This window comes from Felis catus, chromosome F2 (genome assembly GCF_018350175.1).
Source record: "Felis catus isolate Fca126 chromosome F2, F.catus_Fca126_mat1.0, whole genome shotgun sequence".
NCBI lineage: Eukaryota > Metazoa > Chordata > Mammalia > Carnivora > Felidae > Felis > Felis catus.
In genome coordinates this window covers 44,923,792-44,944,796 of record NC_058385.1, presented here as the reverse complement: position 1 = coordinate 44,944,796, position 21,005 = coordinate 44,923,792, and the positions used below count along the sequence as shown (strand labels likewise).

The window sequence follows — 21,005 nt, the reverse complement described above, 5'->3', positions numbered from 1 at the left end:
TTCTTCCCCTTTATTTACACATTTTCAAGAGAATGAATTAGTTCCCTATTTTTCTCCAAAGGGAAGCAATTCTTTTTTTTTTTTTTAAGTGCCATTATGAGCTAATGGATTTAAGCATATTAGATGGATTTTATTTTATTTTTTAAAGTTTATTCATTTATTTTTTAGAGAGAGCACACGTGGGAGGGACAGAGAGAGACAGGAAGAGAGAGAATCCCAAGCAGGCTCTACACCATCAGTGCAGAGCCCGATGTGGGGCTCGAACTCACAAACCATGACATCATGACCTGAGCTGAAACCAAGAGTTGGACACTTAACCAACTGAGCCACCAGGCGCCCCATATTTGATGGATTTTAATCCATTGCAGTTACTGTTGCTGAAATTCAAAGTGTCCCCCGTCTTTCGTCAGTGGAAGTCCCTTCAGGGACAACGTGACCTGTAGCTTCCTCGTTGTCTGCAGTGATAAGACATTCAGGGCTCATTATGTCCATTTCCTGTCCTGGATCCGGAATCAACCATTTGTCCAAGAAGCACTACTTTCTTTTAGTGAGAAATGGTATTTTAGGACCTTAACCCTGGCACTAGTGTGGTTAGTGCCACTTTAATTTTAAATAGTGTTTTTTTCACAAATAGGAGAACTGACTCATTCTTTCCAACTGTGGGATACTGTGTCAAAAAATCTGATAGCACTGGAAGTTTTGAGCTTCTTCCTCTGAATAATCTCTACCATACCTTTATTTTTCTAAGTTTTAAGCCAGAAATTGGGCGTGTGTAGACAAATTCTATGGTAGAGACTATTTTGAGTGGACTTTTACCTTCATGTTCTCCCTTCTCTTACTTTGGTTACCCTTTGACCCACTATTATCCTAATATCCAGCCTTACTTCTTTCTCACCTCCTTAGGGTTTTAGGTGACCTAGTTTCTTCTTTTCTTAAACAAAAAAGATAAAATAAAAGAATCCAAGACAAAAACCACCACAAGTGATAAGATTAGATTTCAGACCTTATTTTTTAAGGTAGACCTTTTAGCTTGCTTTGTATTGCATACATAAAAGTATATCTGTCTGTGCACAAACAAAATTCAAGGGCACCTTTTGAGGCTGCTGTATAAATCCAATTCTAACTGACTACAGTATGATGAATTGCAAAATGAAGTATATCCAGGTATTAAATGCCATATGTTATTCCATATGCCATATGTTTTTAGTTTTGATATCAGCCCCTTTAGTTAAGTTTTATTGTGCTTTTGATTAGATAATACAGGATATTTGTCTCAGTGATGTGGTGGGTAATTTACATTTGATGCTGTGTCACATAACTTTAGAAAGAGTTAGTTTTGGTGTAATCACTTACTGTATTAAAAGACATTAGGTTGGATCTATAAGTTGATATGTTGGACCTATAAGTTGATCTATTGTCTTGCAGTTAAACAGCAACCAGTAATTATTTTCCAATGATTATTCATTCAAACATTTTTAGTAATCAGTGAAATTTGGATCATAGATATTTGGATCATAGAGAAATGATTGCCATGAAAAAATTTATATTTATGTAATTTCTAAGAATTGTAAGAAATAAATGTCAAATTAAATGATGGAATGGCATAAAATTCCAGTGGAAATTAAAAATGTATGTACTAATTAACTCTTGAGAAGAAAGTGTTTTGATGATTTCCTTTCCCTGCAGAAGGAATTTTTCTTCCATGAACTAGATTCTTATTGTATACTTCCAAGGCTTTTTGTTTTTGTTTTTCTAATAGAAGAGAATTCAGGTACTAGGCTAATGATAAGACAGTGGGATTCCCCTCTCTGCCTTTTATATAGACTCTCAGCACTTGATTAGATAGCTTTAATTAATATTCATAAATCCTTGTGATTTCAAAGAGCCTGTCAAAATAGTGATATGGTTATAATTTTAACTATAGTTAGCATCATTGTGAAGTATGGTGTACCACGTAATGGGTTTTTCAAATAAATGAAGTAAACCACTTTAAGCAATATATTTTAAGTATTTTACAAACACTTTTATATAACCAGTTTTGACTGAAATCATACCAAAATGAAGGCACTTGGCTCAGTCTTCTGAAACTTCAAGAAAGCAAATCATCTTCTTGCTTTTCTTGTTCATAAAAAGTCATAGAGGCAGTTCATAGAACCGTTCATAATTTTAGTTCATAGAAACAGTCAAGTGTGCTCTTTTGGTGCGTTTGAAGCTTTGTTGCTGTATGTAACTGGTTTTCCCCTGAACTTAGTCTTGTCTTTTACTGTTATCTGTCATTCTCATTACTATGTCCTTCTTTAAACTGCTACTTATCTCAGAAATAATGACCTGACCTGACAGCTGCTCTCCCTTTCCGAAAGTAAAATACATGCATGTTGTGTCCGTTTTTGCTTATTAGAGGTCTTTTTCTCTTCTGGGTTCATAGTACATCTTGAAATTATCTTTTGACCAAGAGGAGGAACATTATATGCAGTGAAGGGGAGAAAAAATTATTCCAAACTTCCCTAAGTTCTTAAGTTTTAATATGAAAATATCCAAATTTTTCATCCAAAAGGGAACAGGTTATTACCTTAAGCCCACAGAATTCAGCTAAAAAATATTTCTGTCATTTTAGAACATTACTTAGATTTTGGTAACTCATGATATTATTACAAAAGTGCATTGGAATTTCAGAGGGTATTTATACTCATGCAAATACTGTAGCATTACACTTAGACTTGTTTATTTTTAATTTCTATGGGCAAGTATTTAGGCTATTTATCTTTCTTATAATCAAAATTTTTTTCTATTAGATATCCTTGGGATTTTAAAATTTTATTTTTATTTCTAAAAAAACAAAACCAAACAGGTAAAAATAACCCCAATTTAGAAAAGCAAAAATTACTGAAGCACCTGGGTGGCTCAGTCAGTTAGGTGTCCCACTTCAGCTCAGGTCATGATCTCTCGGTTTGTGAGTTTGAGCCCTGTGTCTGGCCCTGTGCTGACAGCTCAGGCCTGGAGCCTCCCTCAGATTCTGTTTCTCCCTCTCTCTCTGCCCCTTCCTTGCTCGTGCCCTGTCTCTGTTTCTCTCTCTCGAAAATAAATGAACATTAAAAAAAAAAAAAAAGCAAAAATTGTTTTCATAAAGGATCGTAATCCTCTTAATTTGTTTACAAAGAACCACAGAGAAATACTGAGAAATGGCTTCATATGTACTGTTACTGTGTAATCAAACTGTGCTGAGAAATCAAGCAAGATAGTGTCCATCTGCACAAATAGCAGAACTGAGCCACTGTCTTCACAGTTCTCATCTCTATTTATGAAAGTCTGTAAACATTAAACAGAAAGCAGAGTACACAACTCACTGAATGATACACATGTTAATACTGTCATAGTTTAAACTTTCCTTGAAATTACACTTTTATTAATATAGGTATACCTTTAATGTATTTATGTTAATTTCAGTTAATTTTTTAAAATTTTAGTTAATTCCAGTATTCTAGGGATGAGAGTGAGGAGTTGTCAGTGTATGAGGACTAAATCCTTATATATTACCTTCAGAATTTGAAGTGCAGGAAATAAATAGGGACAAAATCTATGAGTAAATCCAGTTTTTAAGTGTAGGTAGTGTCTTTGGCACAAATCGTAGAAGATTTTTCTGTATAGCAGGTACATGGATTGCCCTTGGCAAGTTTCATATGGAAGTTCCTCTTTTATTCTTAATCAATAAAAGATTCTCTTCCCTTTTTTAGTTCTCAAATTTAGGTATGGTTATTGAGTATTTAAAAATCTTTATAAGGACCTGGGTTAAAGTTATGAGATTTACAGTTGTGCATATTTCTTAGATTATTTTTAATTTTTATTTTAACAGGACATGAATATGTCAGAACATTTTCAGATGTGCTGTTTTGTGTTGTCTGCCTTTTGTGGCTTTGGTTTTTTTTTTTTTTTAAAAGTTATTGTTAATAAAGTAATATGCATTACTGTGTCTTTAAGGCTAGGGAGTGTATTGCAGCATTTCTTCCAATAGGTTTGTTACCAGAAATTAAAAGGAATCCTATCGCTTTCCAGTTGAGGGTAAGTGAAACGTTCTTAGAAAATAAAAATGAAAGACTCTGAAGGGTGAAAGAAGGGGAAAAAAATCTCAGCTTCTTTTCCTTTAAAGCTCTTTGCCAGGAAATTATAATTTCGGAGTATTTTTGGGCGAAGAGCCCAACCTGAGAGGAAATGGTATGATAGAGCTGAAAAATAAGACTTTAATTTTGAAAAGTCTTCTATCCATTGTAGAGCATCTGTTTTCTTAGGTGGATTTCATCTCATTGTAGTGCCAATAATTAAGTAAACCCTCATAAATTTTAAGCAAATACTATATGAGATCATCAAATCACATCTATTTCACTATTAAAACAGTGGTACTCACGGCAAAACAATAAAAAGCCAGAGCTTTAGAGTCAGATAGACCTTGGTTCTCGTCTTAGTTCTGCCACTTACTCAGTGCTGTGGCAGGCAAGTTAGTTAACTTTTCTAGGTCTCCGTATACTCACTTGTAAAATAGTACCTTTTCTGTGGGTTTTGTGAAGATTAAATGATTAATAATTGTAAAGCATTTATCTCTTAAGCCATTTTCTAAAGTGTATCAAAAATGTATCTATCACTGTCAACATCTTTTGAAGAAATACATAGCTTTCCAAAGGGATAAAAGGACAACTTTAACTTGGATACATATGTTCTAGTTGAGTTAAAAAAAATCAGTTGTGTTACTTTCGAGCTATCTAAGTATTTACAAGATGTCTGGCCTTTAAAAAGCAAAAGAGAGCAGAAAAAAAAGGTCCTTGAATTTATTAGAGGTAAAATGTACTTCCTGGGCTTGAAGTAAAAAAGATTTTTGATTTTGTAGATTCAAGACAGAGTCGTTGTGTAACCTAGAAAATATTATTTAAGGCTGATGTTGAGACTCTGATATTGCTTGATAATGGAATGTTGAAGGACTAAAGGATGAAAACCTTTCATGTGTGCTAAAGATGTTTTACTTTTATAACAGCAGTCAAGATGAAACTGCTAGGGCTGAAGCAGATAACTTAATTTTATTTTTTAAGTTTATTTATTTATTTTGAGAGAGAACACAAGTGGGGAAGGGGCAGAGAGAGAGAGAATCCCAAGCACGCTCCACACTGCCAGCAAAGAGCCCAACTGAGGGCTCGAACCCATGAGATCATGACCTGAGCCGAAGTCAGATGCCCGACTGAGCCATCCAGGTGCCCTGAGAACTTAATTTTAAATGAGATATCACATGTAAGATGCAGCATGGTGCTTAGCATATTGCAATAACAGTATGACTGTTAATAAAAGTTATGACTTATTAAATAGCTACTGTCATTAGTAATAAAGCTACCAGTAGTGTGATCACTAAAATATAGGGAAATTTGCCATAAAAGAAAAACGCATTGAAAACTACAGAGCTGAAATGAGGTAGAAGGTCCTTTAAGAGGAAGGAATCTCTGTTCTTGGAGAGTTGAAAGTTCTTTTCTTCTGCTGGATTTGCGCTCTGACCAGATCCTCCTCTCCATGATTAGTTTCCCAGGAGATCTAGAAGGCATATTCTAATTATTCTTGACTAGGGAGCTAGATCTAGCAATGTGGAAAGTCTTCCTTTTTGTCTCTTTTTAAAGGTCTTTGGCCAGGAGTGCCTGGGTGACTCAGTCAGTTGAGCATCTGACTCTTGATTTCAGTTCAGGTCATGATCTCATGGTTGTGAGATCGAGCTTCACATCGGGCTCTGTGCTGGGCCTGGAGCCTGTTTGGGATTGTTGGTCTCCTTCTTCTCTGCCCCTCCCCCACTCAGGAAAAAAAAAAAGGTCTTTGGCCAAAACAAACATTCCAAGTAAAAAGTGGAGAAAGGACTTTGAGCGGACATTTTTCCAAAGATATACAAATGGATGATAAACCTGTGAAAAAAACCTCAACATCACAAATTAGGGAAATGCAAATCAAAACTACAATGAAATAACTTCAGACTGTTTAGGATGACTATTTTATATGTATATAAGTTTCCAGATTTATACATACAATATATATACACATACATGTATGTACATATATATGTATATATATCCATATCCAGAATATAGTGTTGTCTCAGCTTCTTTTCATTTAAAGCCAGAAAATAAACGTTGTCTAGGATGTGTAGCAATTGGACTCCTTGTACATTGGAATGTAAAATAGTACAGTCACTGTGGAAAACAGTATGATGGTTTCTTAAAAAATGAAACATACAATTACCATATGATTCAGCAATTCCACTTCTAGGTAGATATCCAAAAGAATTGGAGGCAGGGACTCAGAGATACCTGTACACCAGAGTTTATTTTCGGCGTTATTCACGATAGCTAATAGGTAGAAGCAGCCCAAATGTCCAGTAATAGATGAGTGGATAAGCAAAATGTGGTATATACATTCTGCTATATTTTCAACCTTAAAAGGAATGAAATTATAATACATGCTGCATACAACATGGGTGAATCTTAAAAACATGACGAGTGAGAGAAGCCAGACACGGGACATGTGCCATACGATTCCACTTACATATGAGGTACTTAGAGTAGTCAAATTCATAGAGACAGGAAGTAATATGGTGGTTGCTAGGGACTAGAGGAGGGGAATATGGGAAGTTGTTGAATGGATGAAGAGTTTTAGTTTGGGATAATGAAAAGTCCCGGCGATGGATAGTGGTGATGGTTGCACAACAGTGTGAATGTACTCATTGCCACCTAATTGTACACTTAAAAATAGTTAAAATCGTAAATTTTATGTTACATATATTTTACCACAACTAAAAAACCAGACAAAACAAAAAACCTTTAGCTAATCATAAGCAGCTGGCTGTGCCTTCTCTCTTCTGAAGTTTAAGTCTCTTCAAAGCCAAAGAGACGTCCTTAGCAGAAGTTACCACCTGTGTACAAACTTGTAAACTGCTGCTGCAAAGCTGGAAGCAGAGAAAAGAAAGGAAGAGGATTAAATATAGTCGTTTTTTTTTTTTTTTTCCCCCTTCTTTGAGCCTTTTATGATGGGCCTGTTTCTTGCATGAAGAGAGTTTAGTGTTAAAAGACTTTTCAGAAAAAGCTGTAACTTCTGACTGGCTTCTGAGCCTCAGTGTCCTAAATTTACACTTTTTCTGTCCTACCCTCATATTTTCACATAATTTTATGCAGATGATTTCATCTACTTTGTAGATAAGGTTGGGATTCTGTGACTGGCAGGAAGAAGAACCACCTTATGTATTTTCATCTTAATTTCATTTGATTATTGTTCTTACATAATTTTTGCTCCTGTTACAGAAGGGCAGTTTCTTCTCTTCCCCTCTTTCATCTAACCTTCGAACATGTCCCTTCTTATACTTTTATAACTTTACTCTTATAATCATGTTTTTGTTCCCCAGTTCTAGAATCTTTAAACTCTCTATTTGTAAGGCTTCATTCACTTGAAACATGCTTAGGCCTTGTCTATCTAATAAAACTTCTTTAAGGTTGCAGGTTTTCAGACATTGCTTGGTTAGATCAGTTTTTTTTTTCCCTGTTCTTATCCCTCTCATATCTCTGTTTCTTAAAGCTTTCTCTTTCTCCAACTTTCTGCTTTTCCTGTTGCTTCTTTTTCTCTGTTTTATGTGTTCTTCTTTCAAGTTCATAATTGACATAGACCTTGCATTTTCTGTTTTCTATCTTCCTCCTCTTTTTTTTTATGTAGTTATTTCCTTGGTGAGTTTATCCACTCTTGTGGCTTCAACTTTGATCAAAATGATCCACAAATATACACTTTTGAGACTCAGACTTTTGTGCTCAGTCTTATTCAGTCTTTTCAGTCTATTACATAACATTGGACTACTCTGCTGTCTCCTGAAAAGCAGTATGTATAAAACAAAGTCCTGTCTTCTAGCTAACCTCTGTTGATTAGTGATGTGACTCTTTTGCCACTTTGCATTTGGTGTGTGTGTCTTCCTTCTGCTTGGTTTCCTACATTAGTTACTTTGTTACTTAGGTCCTTTAAGACCACAAGGAAGAGAGATACACAGATTATCTTCAGTAATAGAATTTTATTGCAGACATACTCAGGAAATGTGCACGGTGTAGCATGGGAAGCTGCCTAGTCAGCTGCTTGTTCCGTGTGATCTTCAGTATCTCTAATACCGGCTTGTGGAGTAGGCTCTATTAATAAAGGGAATAGCAGCTTAGAGTCACTTGGAAGAATGAAATGAGTTCCTGTGACCTTTGTCATCTTTGTTCATGTAACATTTACACTTTCTGTAATCTAAGGTTTAATCGGGCCATCTTGCAACCATGAAATTTGGAACATCCCCAATGGCCTGAATTTCAGCCCTTGTATGGTTGCTTTGGCTTCTGGATCAACTTCTAGATATATGTACTTTTTTTTTTTAAGTTTATTTATTTATTTTGAGAGAGAGAGTGAGAGTGAGTGAGTGCACAGAAGCAGCAGAGGGGCAGAGAGAGAGAGAGAGAGAGAGAGAGAGAGAGGATGAGAGAGAGAATCCCAAGCGGGCTTCACACTGACAGTGCTTACTGACAGCTCACCAACGTGAGGCTTGAACTCCCGAACCACGAGATGGTGACCTGAGCAGAAATCAAGAGTCAGTTGCTTAACTGACTGAGCCACCCAGGCTCAGTATGTACTTTTTATTGCTGGGATAGTAAAGCTGATTTACTATATGTGCTGCTGAAGTGAGCACATAGTAAAGCTGATTTGATTTGAAGTAGCATGTGTTGAACCATAACAATTGATACAGGAACATAGGTTTTTCTCTATAAGTGTGCTGTGTGAGTGACAGGCGTTTTGAAGTTCCATAAGGTTTATAGTAGCAAATTTTGGGTTTATTTATTTATTTATTTATTTTTATTAAAAAAAATTTTTTTTTAATGCTTCTTGAGTTTTGAGAGAGAGACACAGAGGGTGAGCAGGGGAGGGGCAGAGAGAGAGGGAGACACAGAATCCAAAGCAGGCTTCAGGTTCTGAGCTGACAGGACAGAGCCCAACACAGGGCTCCAACTCCCAAACTGTGAGATCATGACCTGAGCCAAAGTGGCTGCTTAACCAGCTGAGCCACTCAGGCACTCCTACTCATTTATTTATTGAACCAAAGTTTATTAAACAGTAGTATGTGAGATTCTGTTTTAAGGACTTACTGGAGATATGAAGCTAGATGAGACATGATCCCTATCTTCATGGAGTTCCCATTTTAGCTCTTTAGTAATAAGCTCATACAATAAATAAATAGTAAAGGGAATAATGACTCAGTGTACTAAGTGCTCTGGGACCATAGTTAACAGTGGGATTAGTTCTCTGTGTTTCGGTGGGTAGGGATGGTGGTAGAGGAGTTTGCTATCTCTGCAAACTTCCCAGGGAAGACTCTTGAGTATATCTTTAACAAAGTGGTTAACTGACAGGCAGAGAAAAGGGGGAAGATCACGTAAGAGAGAATGGACATAGGAAGGGTATGACCTTTATATCTTGCATCATGTACAAATAACTATACAGTATCTGCTTTTTATAGTACAGCGATTATATGATTTAAAAAAAAATGTGTGATGTGCAAATTCAGGACCCTTAAGGAATAGTCAGTCCACTGTGGCTTCAGTGTAGGTTATGGAAATTAGGTGATTGAGAGGATCAGTTAGATCCTCTTTTTTTACCTTGTTTGTAGTGAGAAATGATTCTCCTTTCAGAATTTCCCTTGAATTTGTTCTTTCCTGTCATTTCCACTGTTAACTTTTAAGCCCAGATCCTTGTCACCAACACTTCTGGATTGCAAGAAACAAAACCATCCCTTAGTTTTAAAGCTTTTTTAGTTCTTTTCTCCATTATGGAATTTGGCTTGTAGGACATTTAGAAGAATGGGAAGAAATCTCTGGAAGAAGACTATGTTGTTTATCTTACACAATTAGCAGTATTCCACCATTGCCATAATCACCATAATGTACTTCAGAATTTCATCTCTTTGGCTCTTCTGTCCCAACTTTCCTAAACCGTAATTTAAATTGCTATTTACCTAGATCATCTATCATCTCATATAATGATATGGTGATTTGGAATCTAAGAAGCACAGAACAAGCTAAAAGTTTATCTGTTTAATCTCTTGAGTGCGTAGTATATAGCATTGGGAGAAACAAACTGCTAAATCCTTTTTAGCAGATCATAGTTTAGTGGCTGTAATAGTGCGTCTTAGAGTAGAAATGACGAGTTGATTTGAAGGTGAGAAATTCCTGGGAACATTTACAAAAGAATATCCCCTTTAAAAAATGAGATTGATATATGGTACTTGATGTAGTAATAGATGGAAATTAATGAGCATGCTTTGGTATTTGCTAGCTTCCTAATGGCAAGAGGCTCTGTGCTGTATCTTGGGCAGACATTGGTCTGATTTTGTTTTGCTGTTTATTAACCTAGTAACTGGGGAGGTTACTTAACACCTAGTTTTCTTACTTATAAACTGAGAATATTTTAGTAACTACCATAGAGATTGTTACAGAGATTAAATGAGAAAATGCTTGTTAAGCACTCAGCACAGGGCCAATAAAAACCCTAATAAATGTTAACTACCTTTATTATTCTCTTTCATTTAGCTCTTAGGTATCTGTCTTTCATACTATCTTAGGAGCTCTGAGTTGTCAAAGGTTTTATCTTAATTTTCTTTGTATTATCCCAGCATGTAGTTTATTGTCTACAAATTCAGTAAGTGTATATTAAATGAATATAAATGGATGGATTTTTTAAATCTAGTTTTATCTGTTTTTTGTACCCAGGTTGAAGATTCATTTTAGAACATTTAGTTCTTGTAAAGATTGTATTTCCTAAGCAGTTGCAAAATTTACTCACAAGAATAAGACTGATTAACAGATATTGTTTTTAGTAGTTTTTATTGTCTAGGTCAGTTTATTAATTCAGGCTATAGAAGAGACCTTTCTTTTCAGTGTATAAAATGACTTTATGAAATGCATTTCATGAAACAGTGAGTCATGTGGAAAATTTTTAATTTTTTTACAAGATACAATTTTTTAAGGTTTCTCCCAATTACGTAAAAAAAAAAAAAAATGAATGTTTATTTTAGAAACCTTATGAAACAAAAGCATAGAGGAGAGCCACTTCCCAAAATCAAACCTTGTTGCTTGGAATCCTAAAATATTTACATGCAAATATTTGAATTCCTATTGTGTCCTAGGCAGTTTTTAGTGCTGGGGACATAGCCGTGAACAGAACAGAGTCTGCTAGTAGTTTGGTGCCAGTATGTGTGTGTGTCTGCACATATGCAAGTACATCTGCATTTATTATTATTTTTTTTAATTTTTTTTAAGTTTATTTATTTTTGAGACAGAGAGAGAGAGAGCATGAACGGGGGAGGGTCAGAGAGAGAGGGAGACACAGAATCCAAAACAGGCTCCAGGCTCTGAGCGGTCAGCACAGAGCCTGACGCGGAGCTCGAACTCACGGACCGCGAGATCATGACCTGAGCCGAAGTCGGCTGCTTAACCGACTGAGCCACCCAGGCGCCCCAAGGTACATCTGCATTTAAAAGAAAACCTGAAAATGATTTAATTATGTGCGCATTAGGTTGTGTTCTGCTCTTTTTTCTTTTAGCAATGTCGCTCACTTGTTTCATGTCAGTGAGTTTTCTACAGCGTGATTTTTAGTGGCTACTTGATAATCTCATGAAGAGATATTCCATACTTAATTAATATAGGTTGAGACATTTAATTTACTTCTAAATTTTGGCATAATTTACAACAAATACACACTTTTTGTTTCCATTTATCTAAGATCAATCGCAGTTGATTTACTTCTTACCATTTCCTCTTGAAACATAGTTTTGTACAGAAGAGAGAATAAACCTCTGTGTTCCCGTCACTCAGTTTGAACATTTTTTAACATCTGGCCAATCTTGCATAATTTATATTTCCGTACACACACCCTACCCTTTAATAATTTGAAATAATCTCAGGTATCATATCATAGCATTCTTAACTATTTCACTATGCATCTCTAAAAGATAAGAATATTAAACAGTATATCACCATAATACCATTATCTGAGGTATAATTTTAATTGTACCTTATTCTTGAAATGATAAAATATTGAGGGGAATTTGTAGAAAACTGAGACTAGTCTATCTAGAATGATTCCCCCACCTTCCCATTGAAGGTGTAGAAAACTTTGTATTGGGATCTTGGAAAAAATATTAACAGAAATTCTTACATTGAACAGGAAACACAAAAGTGAGATAAATAAGCTTATGGATGGGGGCAAGGTTGAAATGGGCATATAAATACTCGGTTACTAGAGAAATTGGTTATAGCTAAAAAAAAAAAAGAGGAATTCTAATGTTTGAAAACACTGTGAGAGAAGACTCTTTTTCTTCATGGTATTAGCAATGTCAGTATAATAGATGATGTTTTCTCCTGCTTTATGAGATGGAAAGTCAAGTGGCAGGAAAGCCAGATTATATTAGCCACTTACTTGCTTTTTGTTTTTTTAAACTAAAACACTTGACAATTTTATTTTCACATTTTATAATACAAATGAAAATTGCTTTTTTTTTTTTGGTCCCTCTGCTCCCCTATAAAAACTATTCTCTCTTTGATAGGAAGGGGGAGCAAGCCTTCCCTGTCATGCTGCTGGAAAACACCCAGAATCACAGCACCATGATCTCTTGGTGAAGTGGAACAAGTAATATAAGATGGGTATAAAGAGGTTCCTGTCTCTCCCTACCTGTCTGGTTGAGTCATTCCTGGCTGAGTGGGCACCATGATGGGACGGTGGGAAGTCATCAGTGGGGGCCCAGGCGTCACTGGCATGTGGCCTCTGGTGCGCCACCTCATTCCAGGAGGTCCCGCTGGCATTGTCCCAGGAGGAAGAGGGCCCATCATTGGCATCATGGAAGGGCCCCCATGTGGGGTGAGAAGGGCCCAGGAGACTGTGGGATCATTGCCCCTGCAGGAGGAGGAACAGAGAATGGAGTAGGAGCTATCCTCTCTTGTTGAAATACATGGTTGTTTTCTCGATCAGGTTCTGAACCTGCTCTTCTATCCATTCCTGATGGTAGTCTCTCACATTCTCTTTGTGTTTCCTACTGCTGCGGTGCGTCTTTTTCTCAGAGGGAGATTTGTGGGTGAGGTAGGTGTTGCAGCGGTCACAATAAAACTTAGGTCTGTTACTTTGCAGCCTGGTGGCCGCTCCGTCCCACACCACCTGGAAAGGACTGCCACTTACTTGTCTTAAAAAGACAATTCTGGGATATGTCTGCTTAAGTATGCAATAAACCCTATCTATCACGTTCCATGAGAGAAATATCTTGTGGGTGATTTGTTCTTCACAGAATTCCCCAGCACCTGGGAGGGCGTATGTTCTAAAGACACTCATTAAGAATTTTTTTGGCTATCTGATTAAATACATGTAATTATAATGAAATTCTGAGGTGTTAAAAACCATATGTCAAGTATAGAAGAAATTACACTCATGACGTTGTGTTTACCAAGGCAATAAAATAGGAAAATGTGTTTGTGTGTGTGTGTATATATTTTAATTTTTTTTTAATGTTTATTTTTGAGAGACAGAGAGAGACAGAGCTTGAGCAGGGGAGGGGCAGAGAGAGAGGGAGATAGAGAATCTGAAGCAGGCTCCAGGCTCCGTGTCGTTAGCACAGAGCCTGACGTGGGGCTAGAACCCACAAACTGCGAGATCATGACCTGAGCCAAAGTTGGATGCTCAACCAACTGGGCCACCCAGGCACCCCAATGTGTATATATATTTTAAATTGGCTTTTAATTATGAGTTTTTTTTAAAGTAGGCTTCACCCTGGGTGTGAGGCTTGAACTCATGACCCTGGGTGACTGAGCCACCCAGCCGACCCTAAGTATGAGTTTTTTAAGCTGTAAGGGTTTTCAAAGCAGACAATTTAAAAGTTATTTAAAATTAAACCATAATTGAAATGATTCGTTTTCATTTAAAACACCAGAAAGGGAAAGAGGAAATAAAGACAAACGACATAAACCAGGAATTGTTTATGAAAATAAATCATGTGTTTTCACTTGATAGACACCCTAGAGACCATCTTTTTGCTTAAGTTACATTAGTGACATTTCACTTATTCAACATGTTGAGAAAATGAGACCTGTGGACTAATAGAAAATTCTCATTGAGTTAATTAAATTACTGGATACGTTCTAGAGGACCTATGACTTGTTTGTTTAAAGTGAGCCAGATTATGAGCCTGCTTTGAAGAAAACTTTCATAACTTCTGAAGAAGTATGTAGTGGTTAGATTACCTTTTGGTTTAGTATTAAAGAGATTTGTTAGTATAAGGCTGTCTCCCTCACTATATCATGCGCATGGCTCACTTGAGCTACTGATGCTTGCTTAGCCATGAAGGACACGAAGCACCCTTGCTTTCTGAGGTATAATAGTGAATATTTTTGAAAATTTAAGAGACTGACTTCTCTTTCTGGTAGGGATATAGTCTTTGGTTCATGGTATCTGCTTTGCTCTTTTCCCCTGCTCATTAGCCCCTTCCTATTTTTCTTTCTTTCTTACCTGGTCCATATCTTCAGCTGTTCTTTTACCCCCATCTTTAACTCCTTTGTCTCCTTGTTCTTATGTGGCATGTGTCTGGCACAATGTCAGATTTTGCTGTTTGCTTTCTCCTTGCCTGCTTTAAGACCTGTGAGCAATGGGGCGTCTGGGTGGCTCAGTTGGTTAAGTGTCCGACTTTGGCTCAGGTCATGATCTCACAGTTCGTGAGTTCGAACCCCACATCAGGCTGTCTGCTGTCAGTACAGAGCTCGCTTCGGATCCTGTCTCTCTCTCTCTGCCCCTCCCCTGCTCACGCACTCTCTCTCTCTCTCTCTCAAAAAAAAAAAAAAAAGACTTGTGAGCAGTGATGAAGAAAATATGAAACTTCGAAGATTGCCATTTTAAATTGATGGTCTCTAACAAGGCCTCAGCAAGGCCTCAACAAGGCCTGTAGTACTATCTAGTAATCCTGTTAAACTTCATGAGATTTTTTTGTTTTGTTTTGGTTCTCTACTCTGGCTATTTCAAATATAGTTTTATATTCTCAAATCTCAGACTTTAACTTCCTCACTCACAGCAGATGAATATCCCTCTGACTTCCTAAAGCAAATAGAAGTCAGTATATGAGAGCTCCCTTAACTTTCTACCATTTACTGTTTAAGTCTGCCTGTCATATCCTCCTATTATGAGAGAGGTGTCTGCAACCCTTTGAGGTTAAAGCAGTCCCATCCACATGTGTTTTCCATCTCATTCTTCCACCCTTTTCAGGGACGTGCTTTAGTAGTTATGTCTTGTTCTCACTTGTATTTTCAATTTTCCTTTATTTTACCAATTCATTCAAAATATCATTTACCCTTTTTCAAGCATTTCTAATGGTTTTTGTTTGTTTGTTTGGCTTTATGTTCCTTCTCAAACTCATGTCTCCAGTCACTTATCCTTTCCAGAAACTTCCAAGTGGACTGCGATCCATAATTGTTGTCTCTACCTCTTCACTTTATTCTGTTGTCTCAAAGCATTGCAGTTTGGTTTCTGCCTTTACCACTCCACTAAATTGCTCTTGCTGTAATCACCAATAATTTCCTTACAACTTTTTTGGGTAAATGTTATAGACATATAATTTGCATAGAATAAGGTTCACTCTTTTAGTTTGGCTTTTTTTTTGGTTCAGCAATAGTCATTTTGAGATTTGTCCAAGATCTTGAATGTAGTAGTTTGTTAGGTTTTATTATTATTATTATTATTATTATTATGAGTATTATTCCAGTGTATGGATTTACCATAGTTTGTTTATTCATCTGCTAGTTGATGGACATTTGGAATTTTTTTAAAAGTAGGTTTTATGCGGGGCGCCTGGGTGGCGCAGTCGGTTAAGCGTCCGACTTCAGCCAGGTCACGATCTCACGGTCCGTGAGTTCGAGCCCCGCGTCGGGCTCTGGGCTGATGGCTCAGAGCCTGGAGCCTGTTTCCGATTCTGTGTCTCCCTCTCTCTCTGCCCCTCGCCCGTTCATGCTCTGTCTCTCTGTCCCAAAAATAAATAAACGTTGAAAAAAAAAAATTTAAAAAAAGTAGGTTTTATGCCCTGCTTGGAGCCCAGTGTGGGGCTTGAACTCACGACCCTGAGATCAAGACCTGAGCTGAGATCAAGAGTTAGGACACTTAACTGAGCCACTCAGGCACCTCTGGAATTTTTTTTTCTTCCAGTTTTTGATTTTGAATAAGGCCGCTATGATTTTTTGTGTACAAGTCTTTGGTGGACATAGGTTCTTAAATACCTAGGAGTAGAATTGCTGGTTTGTATAAGTGTGTGCCTAAAAGTTTATAACAACTGCTAACCTGTTTTTTGAATTGACTAATTTTTCATTTCCAATATCAATGTACGAGAGAGATCCTCTTGTTCCATATCCTTATTAATACTTGTTATTGTCTTTATAATTTTAGCCATTTTTGTGGGTGGTATTATTTTATTGTAGTTTTATTTTTCATTTCCCTCATGACACAATGTGCTTATTAGCCATTTGTATATTTTTTATGAAATGTTTGCATGTATTTTTTGCCATTTTTATCTTTGGGTTTTTGTTGTACTATTGATAAAAATTCTTTATATATTAGAGTACAATTCCTGTATCACATTTTTTTCCCCCAGAGCCACTTCTACTAGGTAATTTTATATCAGTGTTTGCATGTGTGTGTTTGTGTCTTGGATTCAAGTGAAAATAGTACATCACCCCCAAAAGCAAGGAAAGCGATCCTTTGTCAAAAGATGAAATAGTCAGCCAAACCAAAATCAGAGATGATCCAGATGTTGGAACTGTCATACAGGGACTTTGAAATTACAGTGATTGCTATGTTAAAAGTATCTGGTGAAAGGTGGACAACACCAGTGAAGAGTCAGGAGAACTCACCAGAACAATGGAAATTATTGGGAAAAAAAAGGTAAATAAAGATACTAGAAATTAAAGACATGAAATAAAGAACTTAAATTGGTTGATAGTATTGTTTGTCTTGTATATCCTTAACTGATATTTTGGTAAACTTATTGTGTAAATTACTGAGACAGGAGTGTCAAAATCTCCAGTGATTATTATTTTGGATTTGTACTTTTCTCCTTTCAATTCTTTCAGTTTTTGTTCCATGGTTTTATAGCTGTGTTTCAGGGTGCTTACATGTGTAGGGTTCTATCTTCTTGATAAATTGATCCTTTTGTCATTATGAAATATCCTTCTTTATCTCTGGTGGCATTAATTTCTCTGCAGTCTTCTTTGCCTGATAATTAATACAGCCACTTTAGCTTTGTTTTGATTAGTTTCTCATGGTATGTATTTTCCATCCTTTTATTTAATGTCTTTGTGTGAGTTTTTTTGTAGATAGAATGTAGTTGGATCTTGCCTTTTTAATCCAGTCTCACAATCTCTCTTAACTGGAGTGATTTGACTCCATATATATTTAATGTAACTAACCAATAGAATTTTGTTAACTGCATTTTTCTCCAGTTTTTTTTTTCTTAATAGTTGCTCAAGGGATTATAGGATGTATCTTTATTATAATCAATTTTGGGTTGACTTAATTCTGGTAAAATATAGCAAGTTTGCTTCAATGTAGCTCCATTTCTTTTCCCTTTGTTTTATTATGCGTTGTGTGTGTGTGTGTGTGTGTGTGTGTGTGTGTGTATAATACCTCAGAATGTTACTTCAGTAATACAATACTATAATTATTGATTCAAACAGTCTTTTGTTTTTTAAGATAAATTGATCTTTTATGTTTATGCAGATATTTACCATTTCCTTTAATCCAGAAGTTCTTTCATTATTTCTTGTAGAGAAGCTCTCCTAGCAAGAGATTCTTTCCGTTTTTGTTTATCTGGGGATGTCCTTATTTCCCCTTCATTTTTGGAAGAGGAATTTGTTGGATTTAGAATTCTTTCAGCACTTTGAGTGTTTCCTTTCACTGTATTCTGACTGGCATGATTTCTGATGAGAAGTCAGCTGTTACTCATATTCTTCTTGTTCTGCTGTTCATGATGAGTTGTTTTCAGTTGTCTTTTGGCAGTTTGACTACGGTGTGTCTAGCTGTGGATCTTTTTGTGTTTATCCTACTTGGGATTTGTTTACCTCTTGGATGTGTACATTAATGCTTTTTAAACCTTAATTTTTCAAATTTGGGAAGTTTTCAGCTACTGTTTTTTCAAATAATTGTTTCTGCCCCTTAGTCTCTCTTTTCTCCTGAGACTCCCATTACATGTGTATTGCTATGTTGTATGTATCACCAGTCTCTGAGACTATTTCTTCATCTTCTCTCTCTCTCTCTTTTATTCAACTATCTGAAAGTCTATTGATTCTTTCATCTTTTTTTTTATTCTTTCATCTTTTATCTCAGATATGCTGTTGAGTTCTTCTAGTATATTTTTTATGAAAGATTTATTTTTCAAGTCTAAATTTTACATGTGTATTAGTTTCTATTTGTCTATTGAGATTCTCTGTTGAGTCATTTTCAAGATATTTTTCTTTAATTTCTTGAACACAGATTCATCTTTTTAAGCATATCTAAAATAACCAATTTGAAACCTTTTTCGTATATATTCAATATCTAGGTCCACTGTAAATCATTTTTCTTCTTGTTTTTTAAAAATTTTATTTATTTTTGAGAGAGAGACAGAGTGTAAGTGGAGGAGGGGCAGAGAGAGAGGGAGACACGGAATCTGAAGCAGGCTTCAGGCTCTGATCTGTCACCACAGAGCCCGAAGTGGGGCCCGAACTCATGAACTGCTTGATCACTACTTGATCTGAAGTCTGACTTTTAACTGACTGAGCCACCCAGGCACCCCTGTAAATCATTTTCTATGACTGTTTTCTTTTCTGTTGATTGCTCTTTATTGACTGCTTCCTGAATATGCTTTCCTGTTTCTTTGTATGTTTCATAATCTTTTTGTTGTTGTTGTTGTTTTGTTTAAAACTAGACTTTTAAAATAATACACTGTAGACACTCTAGTTTCTCTCCTTTTTCGTCCAGTTTTTTTTTTTTCTTTTTATACCTCCTTGGAGTTAAACTGTGGCATTTATCTTCTTGCAGTATTTGGCTATTAATGCCTCTGCTCATTTTTTAATTTTTTATTTTGTAGCCAGGATTATTTGAAATTGCCTCTTTTCTACATAACTTAGTGATCAGCCAGTGATTTGGGCAGAGGTTGTGCTTAAACACCTTGAACCTTTATGCCTTCTACTGTCTGCTGATGTAGCTGTGTATGTATTGGGGGAGAGCATTCAAAGCTGTAGCTAGTTTTCAAGTCTTTTTTGGCTTTTACTTTTCATGGGTTTTTGTTGGGTCTCCTGTGCTTGTGTGCATATTTTTCTAGTCAGCCATGATATATGGAGAACTCATCTCACCCTTTCATTTTCAGATTCTTCCTGTTAAATTTCTGACTAGTTTGTTGTTTACCCAAGCTTGAATGTCAAAGCTGTGGGTTTGACAATTTGTTTATTATTAGGCTTACCATCTTTAGTTGACAAAACTGCCAGTTTTTGATTCATGTCCCAAATTGAGCCCATTTTTTTTCTGGCAGCAAAGTTGCTACTTTTCATAGTCAAGCTTGTCCTAGTAAAACTGTAGTTCTTGCTACTGATGGAATTGGGGGACAGGTGATGGTAACAGCCCTAGGCTGGAAGGCCACACAGTCTTTCTGTTGTTACTCAAAGCCATTGCAAGGTTTTAAGAATAAATGCTTTTCAATATGTTGGCTGCTTTTGTTTCAATTTTTTGAGTCATAAACTGGTTGATTTTGACAACTTGTTCAGTGTTTTTGTTTGAGGAGCATATGTCAGCCTCTTCACACTATCATAGCCAAAAGTAGGGGGATTTCCTGATATATTTTAGTTTAAATCTACAGTCTTTCCATTTTTTTCTGTTTGTCTCTATCTGTTCTTTTTTCCTTCCCTACCCCCCCACCCCCACCCCGCCCCGCCCCGTCCCAACTCATGCCTTTTTGGATAGAGTAATTTTTATTCCATTTTATCTCCACTATTGATGAATTAGTGGTACCTCATTGCTTTCCTTTTTTTTTTTTAAATTTTTTAATGTTTATTTTTGAGAGACAGAGACAGAGCATGAACAGGGGAGGGTCAGAGAGAGAGGGAGACCCAGAATCTGAAACAGGCTTCAGGCTCTGAGCTATCAGCACAGAGCCCATTGTGGGGCCCGAACTCAAGAACCGTGAGATCACAACCTGAGCTGAAGTCTGACGCCTAACTGACTGAGCCACCCAGGCGCCCCTCGTTGCTTTCTATTTTTAGTGATTCCTCGAAGGTTTACAATATGAATCTTTAACTTATCAAAAATCTTTCTTCAAATACTTAAAAAAATTTTTTTAAATGTTTATTTAAGAGAAACAGAGCACGTGTGGGGGAAGGACAGAGAGAGAAGGAGACACAGAATCCTAAGTAGGCTCCAGGCTCTGAGCTGTCAGCACAGAGAGCCCGGTGCAGGGCTCAAACTCACGAAGAGCAGGATCATGACCTGAGCTGAAGTCGGACGCTTAACCGACTGAGCCACCCAGGCGCTCCTTTCTTCAAATACTTTTATACCACTTCACACATCATGTGAGGCCCTTGTAAGAGTACATATCTTTTTCATCTCTCTTCCTTTGTGCTGGCTTTGTACTATATTTTACTTGTAAACTTGTACATATGTTATTTAACCCCATGTTAGTCGTTATTTTTGGTTTAAACAGTTATGTTTTAAATAAATGAGAAAATGGAGAAGTTTTTCTTTTTTTCTGTTTTTCTAAGTCACTAAGACCTTGTGTTTATTTTTTGTTTGTTTAGTTTAGATGTTTATTTTGAGGGAGAGAGTATGCACATGCATGTAGGGGAGGAACACAGAAAGAGACAGAATCCCAAGCAGACTCCCTTCTGTCAGCATAGAGACTGATGTGGGGCTTGCACTCACGAACCATGAGATCATGACCT

At 36.5% G+C, this 21,005-nt stretch overlaps 1 protein-coding gene and 1 pseudogene across 2 annotated transcripts in view; one reads left to right on the top strand and one right to left on the bottom strand.

Annotated features, from left to right (window-relative positions):
• Nucleotides 1-21,005, top strand: part of STK3 (serine/threonine kinase 3) — a 278,518-nt gene that overhangs the window by 9,835 nt on the left and 247,678 nt on the right. The gene's annotated exons all lie outside the window — the stretch shown is intronic.
• Nucleotides 12,618-13,398, bottom strand: LOC123383226 (annotated as a pseudogene).